The sequence below is a fragment of the Lissotriton vulgaris genome, chromosome 3_1 (assembly GCF_964263255.1).
Source record: "Lissotriton vulgaris chromosome 3_1, aLisVul1.2, whole genome shotgun sequence".
In the NCBI taxonomy this organism is placed as follows: Eukaryota; Metazoa; Chordata; class Amphibia; order Caudata; family Salamandridae; genus Lissotriton; species Lissotriton vulgaris.
In genome coordinates, this window is record NC_141689.1 from 899,713,291 (window position 1) to 899,733,289 (window position 19,999).

The following is a 19,999-nucleotide window of genomic DNA, read 5'->3' on the forward strand; positions in this document are numbered from 1 at the left end:
ACATGGTTGCAGATAAGATTTTCACTGAAAAAAAACCAAGGTAAAAAAACATGTGAAGGCCTACCAATGAAGTAAATCATTAAATGAAAACCAATACATTTCTGGAAATATGCACTACTAGTGCTTCATAAGATGTTTTGGATCATATTTATAAGTTATTTGAGTATCTAGTATGCTATTTTACATTCTTCATGGTGCAAATTTATTGTAAATACGCTCCCACCTGCGGTTGGCAAATTTAGATTTTGATTATGGGAGTTAGATAGGCATGTTAATAATTTCCCAAAAATGGTATATAACCCCAAACAACCTTTGAAGCAAATGCTCTTAGCCATGTTATCCACCTCCCATTGGATAACATGGCTAAGAAGTGCTTGCAAATGTGATAAAAAAAGGCCTGCAATGCATGAATAACGCAGAAAAATCAGCGATATTCATGCATTTTCCAACAAATGCTCTTAGCCATGTTATCCACTTCCTATTAAATAACATGGCTAAGAACTGCTCAGGGCACCATGAGGAACGCTTTCCATTTAAAAAGGGAAAAATAACATCAAAGACACTAAAATGCCTTCTAAATATGAACCCAAACAACCTATGAAGCAATGTGAAAAAAAACTGCCGCAATGCATGAATATAGCAGAAAAATCAGCGATATTCATGCATTTTCCAGCAAATGCTCTTAGCCATGTTATCCACTTCCAATTAAATAACATGGCTAAGAACTGCTCAGGGCCCCATGAGGAACGCTTTCCATTTAAAAAGGGAAAAATAACATCAAAGACACTAAAATGCCTTCTAAATATGAACCCAAACAACCTATGAAGCAATGTGAAAAAAACGGCCACAATGCATGAATATAGCAGAAAAATCAGCGATATTCATGCATTTTCCAGCAAATGCTCTTAGCCATGTGATCCACTTCCTATTAAATAACATGGCTAAGAACTGCTCAGGGCCCCATGAGGAACGCTTTCCATTTAAAAAGGGAAAAATAACATCAAAGACACTAAAATGCCTTCTAAATATGAACCCAAACAACCTATGAAGCAATGTGAAAAAAAACGGCCACAATGCATGAATATAGCAGAAAAATCAGCGATATTCATGCATTTCCCAGCAAATGCTCTTAGCCATGTTATCCACTTCCTATTAAATAACATGGCTAAGAACTGCTCAGGGCCCCATGAGGAACGCTTTCCATTTAAAAAGGGAAAAATAACTTCAAAGACACTAAAATGCCTTCTAAATATGACCCCAAACAACCTATGAAGCTCTAACAGTACATATCCTGAAATTTAATTCATTTCAAAATTCGTTTTTAAACACAGCATATAAATCAATTGTATACCTGCATTCATGAAGAAATGACTAAAAATGTCCTTGAGACACATGAAAGTGTTTTCTGGAATGCCCTAGCACCATTTTTGGGACACTATTAACATGGCTAGGTAACTCCCATAATCAAAATCTAAATTTGCCAAGCACAAGTGGGAGCGTATTTACAAGACACTTGTCCCATGAGGAACACTTTACATTTTAAAAGGCGAACACAACATCTTAGACACTCAAATACCTTATAAATATGGCCCAAAACAACCTATGAAGCTCTAGCAGTACATATCTAGAAATGTAATTGATTTCTTAAATCGTTTTTAAAAGCAACATATCTGTTTCAGCTTACATAACAGACCATGAAATGGCCTCCATGTATTACAATATCTTGTGTAACTGCATGCCAGAATGTTACACCAAATATGCAATTATAATTTCTCTTTGAAACTAATTCTATTAGTATATCACTAGAGACAAAACCACATTTTAAAAACACAGCTTTCTTCATCATTTTCTCCTTAAATCATACTATTCTCTATCTAAATTAAATAAATCTTTTCTCACCTTAGCAAATATTTTTTGAGTTTTGAAAACAGTCTCAGAAATACACCAAATTGTCTTCAGCAGAAGAAAAAGGATGCACTCCAAAGGCTGCAGCTATTGAAAGCACAGAAATACAGATATTCTTTTCACATATCTCTCATATTAGCCAATCATACCTCTTCCCTCACTTTTTTCAAATCAAAACCCTTCCCCCCTCTGCCCTGTCTGCCTTGTTTCCATAGCAACCACCTCCTGGAAGACCTCTCATGTTTGCAAATTCACACAACAATGTTTCAATTGAACTCTGAACTCTCAGTGCACCTGCGTATCCAGTGCAATCTTTCATTAAATGTTTCTTCCTTGACCATTCAAATTACATCTTTCAAAGAACACATCCATGCACCCTAACTTTCTGTTTTCAGAAATGGAAATGCACCAATCACTGCTAATGAATCATTAGCATTGTAAATCCACAGTTTTTTTTCTTTAGAAACTCCTACTGTTTCAACTGCCCTTTCATTACCACACTTCATCTGACTGCAGAACAACCTTCTTCCACCATGTTTAACGTCTGGATTGTTGGACATAGTTACATCCACTGGGCTCAAAGGTATGCTGAGAGCAGAAATTTACACAACCTCAATTTACAAGATGTGGAAATTAAGTGGTTGGGCCAAAGAGGATTAAAATGTCACCAATTGATACCATTGGTGAAAACCTTTATGCATTTGCCAAAACCTGACCTGTTAATAGTGCACTGTGGAGGTAATGATTTGGGCACTTTGACAGGGGTAGGTCTGGAAATGCTTTTAAAGGACACCTTGGAGCAATTAATGGCACTTTTTCCTCAAACTGCCTTGGTATATTCCAATATATGCCAAAGACAGAAATGGAGGTGGTCCAACCAATTTTGTCCACAAATTGAGAAAGCGAGGAAGCATGTAAACAAATCTGTTTCAGCTTACATGAGAGACCATGGAATGGGCTCTCTGTACAACAATAACTTGCGTTACTACATGCAAGATATCTACAGAGGAGATGGAGTTCACTTCTCAGATGAGGGCAACAGAATTTTCATTCTGAATTTAAGACTGTGCATTGGTACCTACTTATAAGTACCTAAATGTACCATAAACCCAAAAGCTCTTCTCAGAGCTACCCTACATCTGATCACTCACAATTATTATTTTTCTCTAACTTTTTTCACTAATTTTCCACAAAATTCGCTCCCCGGAGCGCTACCCGGTTCGCTAACCGAAAGCTAACCTCGCGGAATTTTTTTAAAAAAAAAATTTTTCCGCACATATAAGCCTCCTCAGCCACGCTCAGAAAACCTAGGGGGTCAAGATAAGTCTACCATGACCCCTTCTACCCATTCTAAACATTATTTGCCCTCCATCTTGTATCTTAATGCGAACGAAACACAAAATGGTGGACTCCCGTGACGCTTAAGGTTCGCTAACCGGGCAGCTTCCCGGAAAGCGGTCCTAAAAAAAGGCGGGAAAGTAATTTACAGAATAACGACTAGAAACACTCTCACCAAATATAGATTAGCTCATACTACATAACAATCCCTTCCATTCTCACAAATTTCATTGAAATTCCATTTAGCCATTTAGCCTGTAGACCTCTCCAAGTACCGTGAGGTAAATTACTTCACAAAACACATCTGAATTGTTGGAATTGACAACCAATGAAAATGTTACTTTCATTTTCTACTTTTATTACCTGACATTTGATTGGTTATATACCTGTATATATATAAAGGGAGAGAAGGAAACACAGCCATTTTGACTACTACTTCTTGTTGTACCTCCTATTTCAAAAGCTTCAAAAAACTTCAACTTCTTTGTGAAGGTAAGTTATAATTTAATATATTGTGCACTATGACTTAATATAGTAGACTTTTTCTGCTACATATACACTATCCCTCTGTAGTAGTAATGTATTTAGATAGACTTCTCTGTTATAGTTATCAATGGAGTAAGGCTTGTCTTGGTTAAATCACATACACTTTTTTTTAGTCCTATTTCCACTCTCATACTATACACTGCCAAAAGATAAATTCACTGATAAAAACTGCCTATCTAAAATTAATCCCAACAGTGCCCTATCTCTACTAATATATATTTTTTTAATCCAAATTTCAGGCAAAATGGAAGGCGAGCAGCAAGTTTCATTTTCGATTGAACTGAAGGAGAGCAGCCAAGACAAACTTGATGACTTTATGGATGACAGTAGAGACCACGAACTTCTACAATGTGTTGAAGCAGTAGACAACTTGCTTCAAAATGAAAAACAATTACACCCTATAATAAATTATGACATTTCTGACAATGAAATGTTAGAAAATTTAATAAAGTATGAAACACAATCATAATAAAAAAAATAAATAAATAAAGAAAACAAAAAAAAACAAGAAAAACAACAAACAATTAACATACAGTATTAGAAAAGTCTTTCATTCTTTTATCCATAAAGTTCGCTGCCCAGAAAGCTATCCGGTTCGCGAACTTGGCGCTTACCACGCAAAAAAAAATTTTTTTTTTTGGACCCTCCTAGGCCCTTTTAAAACCTCCACATAAAACCTAGGGGGTCAACGAGGATCTACTATGCCCCCTTATGGTAATTTCCCCCTTTGTTTTGGCCTCCTCTTGTCTCTCGATCCTACCGAGAGACAAGATGGCGGCCGCTCCGGACTGTTTAGAATGTTGACAGACACCGGAGGGCCAATCAGCTTCTCATCGCAAAGTTCCGTTACGCGAAAGGTTCGCTAACCGGATAGCTGCCCGGAGCGCTGTTACAGATATATATCTTGATTTAAACGTTAATTTCTCAAAATCCACTGAAGCACATATATTGAGACCTAGCAAAGGCACATCAGGCTAACAGTCCCTACAATTTTGCCAAGTTTCGTGAAAATCCATTCAGCCGTTCGGGCTAAAAGTGAGTCCAACCGCCCTATGGAAATTAACATGGGAAAAAGGCGTTTTGGGACCCCCCTTTTTTCTCGGCCCCCCCTCCACAAAACCCCCCCAAATTTTCAAGGTCTGCTCAGAAACAAAATGTGCCATTTTCCTGAAAATTTCAGCCAATTCCGTCCACGAACGCAAAAGTTATTAGGCATAGAATTTTCAGAAATCCCATAGGGAAAAAATCCTAACTATATATACCTACTGGCGACCGCCAGTAGGTAATATATATATATATATATATATATATATATAAACAGAAATAAAACATATTCACCTAACTATTCCGGAAAACAGTTACTAAATGATAAACAGAGCCGCCATTTTAAAACCAAAGATAAAAACAAGTCCTTCAACAGTTTTCATGACCCGAACACCAAGCCACTGAAAACAAAATGTAGGAGTAAACACTGTCAAATCGATAAAACACTAAGGGGCCCATTACGATGTTGGGCGGATCGCCACCGCCATGATGGCGGTGGCAATCCCCCCGACATTAATGTCCGCCCGCCACCCATTTCCCCCCGCCATTTTACTATGGCGGGGGGGTACCACGGCAGACGTAAACACCGTCACCGCTTTTCCACCCCGGTCGCCTTGCGGCTGGGGCGGAAAATGTTTAATATGGTGGCGGTGTCTATGAGACACCGGCAGCCATATTATGATGGGCTTCCTGACATGCCGCCACCACGGAAAGGCATGCGGAGACTCCCTGCGGGGGCCCGTTGCGGGCCCCCGGCAGTCCGGGGGGTGTGCACATGGGGGGTACCAATTGTACACCCCCCCTCCCCCAGCATTTCAGAGTGCAACATGGCAGGCACCGCGCAGTGCCTGTCATGTTGTGCTTTGAAATGCACAACGTGCATTTTTACCATTGTGGCGGGCGGCGCTTTCTGCACCGCCCGCCGCAATGGTAAAGATACAGGATGCGCCCGCTCCTATGGCGGGCGGTCCCGTTTTGCACGAGGATGGCGGGCGGGCAAAGTCCACCTGCCATCCTAATGGGGGCCTATGTATTAAAGATTAAATTTAAAATATAAGCTCCCACATCAAAGGAATCAGAAAAAAACACATTTTAAAACAAAACTTTTACCTAAATTTATGGTGACACACAGAAAAACCTATAAATACTAGTAAGACACCATTTTTAAGCCAGTGGTTAACTGACTACAAGTGAGAGCAGACGGATTTTCCTGACACTCCTACGTTTACCAAGCAACGAAAACTCAACAAATAGAATACTTCAACTGAGCAAAATTCAAGTAAGTATAACACATAGAAAATATATACATATCATTATATTAAATTATTTTCAACAATTTTTTTAAAATATTTCATTTCATTTGTCTTTTCAACACACTTGAAAAACGAACCAACAAATTTGAAAAAACAGATATTCATTTAACGATATTAGTTGAAAGTACAATTTTAAAAAACAGTATATTTTAAATGCTATTTCATACGTATTAATTCTAACGGAACATTCATTCTATCATGTTAAATTAATAATTTAAATAAATAATATGTAGCACGTTTGTGTGTTTTCTTGAAACTCAGAAAAATAATGCTTTTTTTAAAATAAAAACTAGGAGGCCGATTACGATGACGGACGGAAACGGGTCCGACCTCCATGGTCGCTGCAAATATACCCCCGACCGCACCGCAGATAAAACGCCGGTGCGATTAGGATATTTCCGCCGTCACACACTGACTACGGCGGACGGATCACACCAAAGACTGCCGCACGTGGACGGTACCACAGAAACACCTTCCGCCGTGGACGCAAAGCCCGCGGAAACAGGCCCTACCTCCGCCAGACCTGCGAAGGGACCGGCCGCACGATTAGGATAACCCCGCCATTTCAACGGAACTCACCACCGTCCACGACCGCCACGGAAAAAAAGCATCGACAAACGGAGCTTGGCTGCGGAAGGACCAAACGAACATCACCCCTGCCGTCAATCCGAAACAAAAATGGCGGACAGAAGTAAATAGTAAACCAAAACAACAGGACACACACCCACCTGGAACACCCACCCCCAACAACCACACGCCCCAATGCCACACACCCCAGCACAAACAAGAGCATCCAGGTCTCCACACTCACAGAACACCTGACTGCAGAACACCTGACTGCAAAAAACCATTGGGACACAACCACCATACAGAGTACAAAAGAAATCCCTTCCATTACCACAATCCTTTACATCACAGCACAGCTGCAAGAAAGAGGCACACATCACACACAAAAGACACACACAAACACACATACACCCACCACACCAACACCCACAACACCATCCCTACATACCACACACCTGCACACCTAACACCCCCAACACCTTGCACATCACACACCATGGCCCCCAAGAAAACCCTCAAGTTCACAGAGAGTGAGTTGAAGGTCATAGTGGATGAAATCATCCGTGTAGAACCACATCTGTTCGGTACCCTAGTGCAGCAGACCACCCTGGCAACTAAAAGCACTATGTGGGACAGGATAGTGACCAGAGGGAATGCTTCAGGGACCGTGCCTCGCACCAAACAAGATATCCAGAGGCGGTGGCACGACCTCAAGGCAAGGGTGAAAGGCATCAGGTCCAAGAAGCACCTGCGGGCACACGACACTGGCGGTGGCACTCCCATGGATCAAATACCATACACGAATGGGAGGAGAAAGTGCTAGGCACACAGCACCCTGAGAGCCTGGAACGAATAGATGAGGGAGTGGAGGCTGGTAAGTACAAACCAATGACCACTATCACACTGTTATGTTCTGCCTTGCAGAACTGCTAAGACACATCTCCTAGGCTCCAATCCATGCATGTGGATCACACAGTCACCCAAACGTGGAGCCCAGGGCTCAAATGCACCAACCATGGTCAAACACAAATGTAGCCTCCTACGTTCCCAGGCTTGCATGTGGTCAAGTAGCTAACACCACAACTCCCAACAGGCCCCCATGTCTACAGGGAGGGTGGCGGTGGGTGAGAGGCCAGCACTACAACTCCCAACAGGCCCCCATGTCTACAGGGAGGGTGGGGGTGGGTGAGAGTCCAGCACTACAACTCCCAACAGGCCCCCATGTCTACAGGGAGGGTGGGGGTGAGTGAGAGGCCAGCACTACAACTCCCAACATGCACCCATGTCTACAGGGGGGGTGGGGGTGGGTGAGAGTCCAGCACCACAACTCCCAGCAGGCCCCCATGTCTACAGGGAGGGTGGTGGTGGGGATGGGTGAGAGTCCAGCACTACAACTCCCAACAGGCCCCCATGTCTACAGGGAGGGTGGGGGTGAGTGAGAGGCCAGCACTACAACTCCCAACATGCACCCATGTCTACAGGGAGGGTGGGGTGGGGTGGATGAGAGGCCAGCACTACAACTCCCAACAGGCCCCCATGTCCCATCCAAGAGCAAGATGGAGTCCCCCCACCATGTGCTGACCAGAGGCTTTCTTTCTTGCTGGAAAAACCCTACCTGAGGACGCACATCTCGCCACACGCAGCCTCTGCCCCTGGGTGCAGGAACGCTGTAGGTCTCGCCGCCATCACCAACTCACGGCGGCTGGAGACTACAGCTCCCAGCGGGCTTTGCGTGCACTTCCGGTTCCCGCAGCCAGCGCGCCCGGAGGCGCTACAAAGGCGGGCCAGCCCCTCGGTGGAGCGGGAGGCTTTCTTTCTTGCTGGAAAAACCCTACCTGAGGACGCACATCTCGCCACACGCAGCCTCTGCCCCTGGGTGCAGGAACGCTGTAGGTCTCGCCGCCATCACCAACTCACGGCGGCTGGAGACTACAGCTCCCAGCGGGCTTTGCGTGCACTTCCGGTTCCCGCAGCCAGCGCGCCCGGAGGCGCTACAAAGGCGGGCCAGCCCCTCGGTGGAGCGGGAGGCTTTCTTTCTTGCTGGAAAAACCCTACCTGAGGACGCACATCTCGCCACACGCAGCCTCTGCCCCTGGGTGCAGGAACGCTGTAGGTCTCGCCGCCATCACCAACTCACGGCGGCTGGAGACTACAGCTCCCAGCGGGCTTTGCGTGCACTTCCGGTTCCCGCAGCCAGCGCGCCCGGAGGCGCTACAAAGGCGGGCCAGCCCCTCGGTGGAGCGGGAGGCTTTCTTTCTTGCTGGAAAAACCCTACCTGAGGACGCACATCTCGCCACACGCAGCCTCTGCCCCTGGGTGCAGGAACGCTGTAGGTCTCGCCGCCATCACCAACTCACGGCGGCTGGAGACTACAGCTCCCAGCGGGCTTTGCGTGCACTTCCGGTTCCCGCAGCCAGCGTGCCCGGAGGCGCTACAAAGGTGGGCCAGCCCCTCGGTGGAGCGGGAGGCTTTCTTTCTTGCTGGAAAAACCCTACCTGAGGACGCACATCTCGCCACACGCAGCCTCTGCCCCTGGGTGCAGGAACGCTGTAGGTCTCGCCGCCATCACCAACTCACGGCGGCTGGAGACTACAGCTCCCAGCGGGCTTTGCGTGCACTTCCGGTTCCCGCAGCCAGCGCGCCCGGAGGCGCTACAAAGGCGGGCCAACCCCTCCGCGTCGCGGGACGCGCGCGGGCGGCGCCGGGCTGAGCCCGGGCAGAGGGCGGGCCGTCTGTGGCCGTCCAGGGCCGGCAAAGGCTGGGCCGGGCCACCCCCCTTTCATCTTCTGCCACGGTTCCAAGCCCTCGGACTTCAACTGCAGGTCCTACTCTCATTATGTCTACTCGCTCCGGCAAAGCCCTGAGGGGTGGTGGAGTAAGTGCATTAGGGGGCTCCACGATGATTGGCACTATGGACAAATTCATCACCAGGGTGGCCAACGTCATTGAAAAGGAGATCGCTATGACGGAACGCCGCCTCTCACTTGACCTCCTTCCATCTAAGCGTTCATCCTTGGGAGCTGCGGCACACGCCTTGTCCCCACCTACTTTTACTTCTACAGCACCTCCGCCTGGGCCCCCATCTGACGAGCAACACATTGTAGCCCTAGAGGCAAGAATAGATAGGATAGAAAGCCTTATATCAATCCCTTCCCCAAGCAGTCGCTGTACTGAGGTTATAGTTCCTGGTCCTTCTTACCCTATAGCCAGCGTTCCTGATAACAGGTCTCAAATTGATTCCACTGCTCTCACACCTGACCCACAACCACTGCCCCAGACTAGACCCTCACGGGTACATAGGAAAAGGAAAAGGGGGAGTAATATTCGGAAGGGAAGCCACTCCATGCTCCACAAGCGCTCTAGGACACAGCTCCATAGGGGTACCTCATACACAGATGCTGGAGAGCTGGAACTCCTCAGGAATTCTAGCCCCCCCCCCCCCCCCCCCCCCCCCCCCCCCTGCACGCTGCTGAGTCCCTGATACCTTCCCCCTTGGCTACAGTAGCACTTGTCCCGCCAAAACAGGGTACCTCTCTCGAGTCTCTTGAGAAACTGGTAAAGTCTCTGCTTAATCCTTTACTTGACCAAGTCAAGAGCCTGGGGGACAGACTGGACAATTTCGAACAGGCAACCAGGGACAACTTTTTCTCCCTGAAAACTCTGTTGAAATTGCAACCTAAGCCTAGTGAGATTAACCCAGATAGGAATGTTGCTAAAGAGGTTCCAGTGAGCCAAACATCTGGGGACCAGTCGACACTGCCGGCCAAAACATTGGCTACAGGGAAAGCCCCAACCACTGCCCCTGTGGCCAGTGCAAAGCAGGTAAGGCCGAGTGATTCCATTCATGTAGCCCAGGTGCATGGCACTTCTCCCTCAGCAGTGTCGGCATCTGCGCCGAACCCTGCTGAAAAGAATTCCAAGAAGAAAGGGGCTGGTCCCAATGTGCATTCGGCTTCCACTGCGATGGCTAAAACCAACGGAGTAGCATCAACCTTTAAGGCTATCCCCTCCACCTCTTTGCCTAAAAATCCCCCTCTGTCCAAAAATCCCTCCTTGCCTAAAAAACCTCCCCCAGTGGCCACTCAGCAGATTCCGCCACGCAAGTGTCCCCCGGTAAATCTCCCACCCGAATGCCACCCGTATGTTGTTGTTCTCACCAAAGTCCCCCCTTTAAAAGAAACACAGCAGGAAACTCATCAGGCTCTAAAAACAAAGTCATCCACTGGATGAAAACCAATAGACCCCTTCCACTGGGTGTAGATGGCCTGATTCTTGGGGTGCGCAGGGTGGGTTGGATTGGACATGGGAAAAAACCCTTCGAGGGAGATTGCGTGGTGGTCAACTTCCAAGATTCAAGAGCCGCCCACTCAATATGCTCCCAAGGACGAACGGCCGGTCCGGGAGTTGATGCTGTCGACCTAACTTTCTTCTACCCGAGGCCGGCCCTGACCACCCCGTTCTGCCCTGCTGGGCCCCCGTCCCAAAACATCGCCCATGGTCATCTTCCCCCGGGACTTTTTCCACAGCAGTCACATCCAGTTCCACTAATGTGGAATTGGGGTTCCTGGGGTTGCTGACGCTGTGACGTCTCTGGGGAGGCCCCTGTGGCTTGGAGTCCTGTTGATGAGCCCACCCCTTTTTCTAAATTCCATAGCCCTTCGATCGCACCACAAAGTCAGGTCACTGTAGAGATTGCAAAGGGCCAAGGGGAGGTGAGGGCATCTCCCGACCCACTGGTTAGCTTCCCTGCTGTGGGTGTTGTGGACACGCTGTCTCCTGTCGGGACCTGTAGCATTGCGGCTGTGACGGACCCACCGTTTAGGGGTTTCAGCTGGAATGCGGCAGGCCTCGAGAGGAAACTAGCGTTGCCGGACTGGAATTCGCTAGTGGAGCAACACTCCATATGCCTGTTCCAGGAAACCTGGAGCAGGGAGCCTCTGCACAAGGCAGGATATTCCACCCATTTTCTGCCAGCAGTCCTTAGTGGAACTGGCAGGGGACGCCCTTCTGGTGGCCTCCTCATTTGGGTGGCCTCTGAACTTAATTGCAGGGTGGTGGAGCGGGATACCAAATGCCCGGACCTCCTTAATATACTGCTGAAAAACCCCCAGGGCCGAGTTATCTTAAACATCTTTAACATTTACGCCCGAGGTACAAAGGGGGTAGAGAATCCCCAGTAATAACTTGCCTAGAAGCCCAGCTTCGCTCGTCACCTTACAGGTTTTGTACTTTGGTGGCGGGCGATTTCAATTGCACCTTCGAGCCCCTGGACCTCGACATCCTAAAAGATCAAGAGGAACACGATACCAGGTGGGGGATTCCGTCCCTTGAACTTAGCCCTATCAAAAAGTGGACTGAAGTGGCCCTTTAAATCAACTCCATATGTATGGAGTTTGGCCTGAGGGCTGCTAATGGCAGGACTGGGTCTGACAAAGAAGGGGTTCATACCTACAACAGGCCAGGGCACACGTCACAAATCGATTACCTCCTTCTTGACGTACACCTGTGGAGTATGGTTGAGGACATGGTGATTATACCATCCGTAGAGAGTGACCACAATCTCCTCTCTCTCACCTTGTCTCACAGGTGGTTAATTAGCCCTGTGACCAGAACTACTCGCAACCCCGCCCCGGACCTGTCAGTGGTTTCTAACTGTGGACGGCGGTTAAAGTGGGCGAAGCTGGCACTTTCAGAGGAGAAAACTTCTGCCAGTAGGCAGCTTCTTGCCTCAGCCCTAGATAATCTTGACCCCCAAGAGGATGGGGTGCCGGAGGTGGCCTCTAGGTTCTGCACTATAACCCAGGCCATCAGTGACCTCTTTGTAGCTCCGACTAATACTAACAGAAGGAAACTGTGTTCACGGGCTAGACAGGGCTGGTTCAACCAGAAGTGCAGGGAGGCGAAGTTGCTTCTTATTGAAGCAGTTAAGTCCAAAATTCCATCTAGGACTAGGGTGGCCAGGCGGCACTATGCACTCTGCCAAAAAAACGCTAAGTTGGAGTGGGAGGATAATCTCTGGCAGGACCTCCTGGCTGCCAGTCGCGGGAAAGACGCCAAAGGTTTTTGGGATTTGGTGGGCAACAGGAACCGTCCTGACGACACACTGAGGACCTGTACCATCAACGCCCAGACATGGTTCTCCCACTTCCAAAATCTTTATTCTGCCGTTGAAGGCCCATTAAATGACCCCTTCATTCTCCCTCCCTACACCTTAGCTCGAGACCTGGAACTTTTTTCTGTTTTGGATGTCACAAAGCAGATCAAAACCTTGGTACCATTAAAAGCAGCTGGTCCGGATGGCCTGCCAGGCGACATCCTCCGAGCTTATCCTGAAGAATGGGGGGTATTAATTTCTGCACTTCTTAATGCAATCATTGAGGGAGGTCTTGTGCCAGATTCCTGGAGAGGTGCCGAGGTAGTCCCCATATACAAAAAGGGCAGCCGGGATCTACCTGGGAACTATAGGCCCATAAGCCTAATAGACTCGAGCCAGAAACTGGAGGGGAAAGCCATTTTGGGGAGGATCTCTCAATGGGTGGATGAAAACCACATCCTGTCCGACATGCAAGCCGGGTTCCGTTCAGGCACCGGAACCATCGAACAGGTTTTTAGGCTCCTGCTATTATACTGGAAGGTGGTGGAGCTAGGCAAAGGCAGTCTTTACTTGGCTTTTATTGACCTAAAGACTGCCTTTGACCTGGTTCCTAGGGAGGAACTTTGGAGGGTGTTACATGGACTAGGGATGCCCCCATATATACTAAACGTCCTTATCAAACTGCATAACAACACCTATGCCCAGGTTAGATGGGGGTTGAACGGGGAAAAGACCGACAAGATCAGGGTCGAGAGGGGAGTAAGGCAGGGTTGTGTCCTAGCCCCCACCTTATTTTCCCTCTATATCAATGGGGTGGTAGATCACCTACTCGGCGAACCAGCAGACGCTCCCATTCTGGGAGGCGTAAAAATTCCAACTTTGCTGTTCGCCGATGACACCCTCCTCATCTCTAAAACCCCCCCAAGGTCTCCAGACACTACTGAACCGCTTCCAGGACTTTTGCACCACCAGGGGACTTGTCATCAACGTGGAAAAAACCAAGTACTTAGTTATGCATCCACCTCGTAAACTTGGCCGTCCTCCCATTCTGAACACCACACCCCTTGAAAGAGTGGCAGAATTTGATTACTTGGGAATCCGTTTAAACGATGCAATGAGCTGGACCGCCCACATCAATAAAATGACAATGGCTCATAAAAGGGTGGGGGGGGCCCTCCTCAAGGAGTTTAACAACTCAACAAAACATTGTGTCGCCCCTCTATTAGATATATATAAAGCACGTGCGGTTTCTGCGTCACTCTATGGAGCTGAACTGTGGGGCCTAGGCAAAGTGGATCTACTGAGCAAGGCTGAAAACAAATTCATTAAAGACCTCCTTGCCATTCCATCGAGCAGTCCGACTATTCCTGTCCTCATGGATGCTGGCTGTAAAGCAATAGGGGATCAGGCCCGCCTTCGACCCCTCCTGCTCTGGGCTCGCCTGTGGAGGGTACCGGAGCTAAAACCATATGCTGATGGCCTAGCAGAGGTGATGCACTCCGACGGTTGGCACCGCATCAAATGGCTGAAGGAAATTAAACATCTTTTAGGGGACCTTGGCCTGGACTCCTGCTGGCTTAGCCACTCCGCCCCTTCAAAGGAGTCCCTAAAAAAACTTTATTGGGAGTGGGTTCGTGCGAAGCGCATCAGCAATCAGCAGCACTGCAAAACCACCGCAGCCTTCCTGCTGATAAAAGATGTCGTCGCTTACGAGCCGTACATGGACATAATAACAATTGCCATGGACCGGTCCTTGTACATTAAATTCTGGTTAGGAACCCTACCCTTGGCCGATCTCTGCTCCAGGTGGAATAAATCCCAGCCCTCAACACGCTACTGTGCCCTTTGTCTTGATAAACCAGAGACGGTGCCACACTTTCTCTTTGAATGCCCGGACTATGGACGCCCCAGATCACGTTGGCTTGGACCTATCTGCAGAGAATTGGGTACCCGTCTGTTGCCCTTCGGATTCTTTTAACCAATACAGCCCCTCCCATTGTATGTGCCGTTTCCAAGTTTTTAAAATGGGCCTGGTTGATTAGACTTAGAAGACTGTCCATTTCAATTTAATCCTTTTTTAACTAATTTATGCTCACCAAATGTGTTTTACTCTTTTCCTAATGTTCAGTCATACTTTTTCGACATGCTGTTTTTATCTTTTGTGCTGCTTTTATGATATTTGTGTATCGAAATAAAGCTATCAACCAAGCTAACACCACAACTCCCAACAGGCCCCCATGTCTACAGGGAGGGTGGCGGTGGGTGAGAGGCCAGCACTACAACTCCCAACAGGCCCCCATGTCTACAGGGAGGGTGGGGGTGGGGGTGGGTGAGAGTCCAGCACTACAACTCCCAACAGGCCCCCATGTCTACAGGGAGGGTGGGGGTGAGTGAGAGGCCAGCACTACAACTCCCAACATGCACCCATGTCTACAGGGAGGGTGGGGGTGGGTGAGAGTCCAGCACCACAACTCCCAGCAGGCCCCCATGTCTACAGGGAGGGTGGTGGTGGGGATGGGTGAGAGTCCAGCACTACAACTCCCAACAGGCCCCCATGTCTACAGGTATGGTGGGGGTGGGGGTGGGTGAGAGTCCAGCTCTACAACTCCCAACAGCCCCCCATGTCTACAGGGAGGGTGGGGTGGGTGAGAGGCCAGCACTACAACTCCCAACAGGCCCCCATGTCTACAGGGAGGGTGGGGTGGGGTGGATGAGAGGCCAGCACTACAACTCCCAACAGGCCCCCATGTCCCATCCCAGAGCAAGATGGAGTCCCCCCCACCATGTGCTGACCAGTGCAACTCCTTCTTTAAACTTACAAGTAGGTAGGCATCTTCACAGGGAGGGGTGGGTGTGAGGGGGAAGTCTGTACTCCAAATTTCAATGTGCACCCTCCACCCTCATGATTGCAGCGAGGAATAACACAACACATGTCTTCGTAGTAACTCCATGGTTAAAATGTGAAATTAAACATGGGACAGGTGAGTACGCAGAGCCTGTATACTGCATTCGTCGAACAGCAAACAAGTACCATATGTCCACAGAAGGACCCACAAATAATAGACCCTTGGACACATGTAAGAGAGGCGTCACATCTGCACGCATCAAAGAACCAGCAAGGGGAAAGTTGGGCATGGTGGCAGCCCACACAATCCATGTAGTAGGCAGTCTGTTCATGATGTGAGACTTGACATACCCACAACAGCAAGTACAATGTGTTTCCTGACACAAGGCACATGGATGCAATGTACAAACCCTATCCACAACACAAGGTAGACCATCCACATGAAATACCAACATATGCCTCTTTTGACTATAACTAGACCAGGTACAGTAGCAAGGTAGGTTGTCCACAACCCTGGTGAACATGGCCTAGTCCACATTGCAGAGCCACAGCAACAATGTCAAAATGACTACCAAACTACACAGAGTCCAGGGGCACCATCCAATAGCAGAACAGCACCACACATATCCAAGTATTGTCTCCCCACCTCCACACCACCATAATGTACTGTACTGTGTACCACACCAAAGTGATGACATCAACAACCATGTCCTGAATCCCTAGAAAATTGAAATGTAACAACAACAAACCTGTCATGTCCACAGCATTGATTCTTAAATTCTTGTCCCTCAGGTGACCGAGAACTGGCAGCAGAAAGCAGCATCGGCCAGCACCAGTCACCCCCCTCACAGCATGGACTCTCCGGTGATGATTCCCTGGACACCTCGGGTGCGGAGGGCGATGCCGGTCCGCCTACACTCCCAGGGCCATCAGGCTCCCAGGACATCTCTGCCTCCACCTCCTTGGCCAGTGGAACCACAGCAACTACTGCCATTGTGACCTGAAAAGCTACCACCACCACCACCACTCCTGCCTGTGCCACCCTCCCTGACCCATTGGACGATGGTGGACCATCAACATCACAGGCTAGAAGGGAGAGTGGACGGGTGAGGACACAGGTGAGGCCACAGCTTACGAACAGGAGGGCAGGTGCAAGGCGAGGTGGAGGACAAGACCCACCCAATCCTGGGACCGAGACCCCTGGATGCCATTTCAAGAGTGAATGTTTCGTATGAGCGGTCGCAGGCTCAGGCGGATCGGGCGTGCCAAGACTCACTTGAGACCTGCCAGCTGTTGAGGTCCATGGACAACAGTATGGGGCAAATGGTGGACCTCATGGGGCAGCAAACATCTGTTTGGAGGGAGTGGTTATCCCGCAACACACCACCTCCCCCTCCCCCAAGGGGCCAGCGGGACAAGACCCCACCACCATCACCTGAGGCCACTGACAAGGAGGTGTCCCCCGAACAACCTGCCCCCACAGCTGGGTCCACTCCGGCTCGGAGACGGAGGGGCCGTCCGAGGCTGGATCCAGGACAGAGCTGTGGCAATGCAACAGCCACCCGCTTGAAGAGGGGCCGGCACTGACTTCACCCTTTCTTGAGCCTGGCATTCACTCTGTGAACTATCTTGCCCCACATTGTCAAGCATTGGCACACGTCTGTTGGACTAGGTGTACACCACACAATGTGGTGTCCACACTGTGGTATCATCTGACATGATCTTCAACTCACACTTCCCCTCCACCACCATTTTGTAAATATGTACTATCACAATCCTCACCCTGTAAATAAAAATCACGGAAACACTCAAGGCTGTGTGACCTCCATGTTTAAACACAGGTTTGTCCTAGTTGTTGTCATTACCAGGTGCAGGGATCAATGTTGTTCGGAATCATGGCTCTGTGTGAGTGACCTAGGGATAATCAGAGAACAACAAGCACAGGTCATGAATCTGAATCATAGCCATCACACCACACCATACTGCAACATCCCACAAACCACAATCATCACAAATTAAGCGGATCACACGACACACACATCAGGGAACATTGCTTGTACACCATGTCCCACACCCATGTGCAAACAGAACATACCAGAACAGGCAGCATTCACACACCACATCCATCCATCACCAGCAAACATACATCACGCATTGAATAGCAGCACAAGACGTAGTTACTCACATTCAAGGAAAGTATCAGTCAATGAGCTGACGCCTCTGGTCCACACCTTCTTCCTCCCCAATATCCTCATCACTGGACATGGGTGGGAAGGGAGGCGGAGAAACCTGTTGGTCTGCAGGGTCAATGATCAGTTCAATATCCTTGCGCAAGGCCAGGTTGTGGAGCATGCAGCAGGCAACCACGATTTTGCATACTTTGCCGGGTGAGTATGGCAGGGCCCCTCCGGTTTTATCCAGGCAGTGAAACCTAGACTTCAGCAGTCCAAATGTACGTTCCACCACCCAACGTGTCTTCCCATGGGCCTCATTATAGCGCATTTCACCTGGGGTAGGAGGATTCCATAGGGGGCTCAGCAGCCATGGGTGGTTTGGGGACGCAGAGTCACCTAGGTGGAGGGATGACAGACACATACATCATTACCAGGACTGGTGGGACCAGCATGGCACACATACAACACAGTAGTCATCACAGCACACTCACCTACAAGCCACGCACGTTCTTGACGCAGATTAGCCATCAGTTGGGGGACAATGCTGCTCCTCAGGATGTGTGAGTCATGTGCGGATCCGGGAAATCTGGCACACACATGGAAGATGATGTTGTCAGCCAGGCACACCACTTGCACATTGATTGAATGGTAGTGTTTCCGATTGCGATAGATGGGTTCACGTGCCTGCGGTGGAACTAGACCAATATGTGTGCCATCAATGGCACCCACTACGTGTGGAATCTGGGCCAGGGGATAGAAGTCCCCTTTCACTGCTGACAACTCTGCCGGACGTGGGAAATGGATGTAATCATCCTTGTAACGCATCATGGCTTCCAGCACATCCCGCTGTACCTTGCTGAACATGGATTGGGACATCCCCCCGGCATGACCAACTGTGTACTGGAATGTGCCCGTTGCGAAGAAGTGAAGTGCCGCCATCACCTTTGCTGTGGGTGTAATTGCTCCAGGATATGGCCTGCGTGGCTGCAGGTGCGGTGCCAATTGTGCTACAAGGTCCTGCAATGTCGGTCGGTCAAGCCAGAATTTGGGGATCACCTCCTCTTCTACCATGTCCCCCAGCACAGTGTATGGTCGATGCACATTTGGAGCCCTCCTGTGTGTGAGTAGATGGGAGCAGATGTCAATTGTACAACACCGCACAGCTGAGCCACACTATCACATCTTGACCATCACTACAAATAATCCATGTTGCAGACACTGATTGTATGTGTGACGTGACTGAAATATAAGGCACTACAGCTAACTACACACACAATGTTTACCCACAAACAACATCCTGTGTGCAAACATGTACAATGGTACGTGCACACATGTTGAAAGAACAGCCAACATCACATGACGGAGGACAAGCATCCCCACAGACACACATGGATGTGCACTCACAACCAGTGTTCCCACGAAGCCGCGCGCCTGGGCGGCCGCGCACCTCCGTGCCCTGGAGCGCGCACAGCTGTGTCTGTGGTGCGCACATCTCCGAGACCATTCATGCCGCCTCTGCATTTAGCAAGTGCTCTCTATTTCTAAATGTCTTTTGTTTTCCAGAGTGCGGCTGTGGGGTTCATTGTGTTAATTGCAGAGCCCGTCAGGACCGCGATTAAGCACAAAACTGCCCGCAGTTACACTCTAGAAAACAAAGGAAAGCACCAAACACAGCGTGTGCTTTTATAATCACTTAAAAGCGCACGCTGTGTTTGTAAGTTTCCTGCATTTCTTCTCTAAATAGAGCTGGGCTGCGGGGTGATAGTGTGCCTTTTTTAAAGTTTCCATGTTAATTGCAACCCATGAAGGGTGCTGCCATTAACATGAAAACGTTAACAGAGGCGCACAATCACCCTGCAGCTGCGCTCTATTATGAGAAGAAATCCAGCAAGCTCACTAACCGAAAAATACCTGGGTTAAAATGCTAGTTTTCTCTGCTGTCTGCGGAATAGCTGTGTCTGGATGGGGCCCTTGGTCCAGGCAGCTGCGGATGCTGCGTTATTGTTATTCATTCAGGGGTGGCTGGTGACATTGAAAACTGGTGGGCCGTAATGACCGTCCCAAATTACAACTAGAAATAAAAAAAACAAGCATATGTTGGTTGGGCCTGCACAAACGGGATATGCAGGCAAGACAATGGCCTGTCTAACAGGGCCTGCTGTAGCCCAGTCTT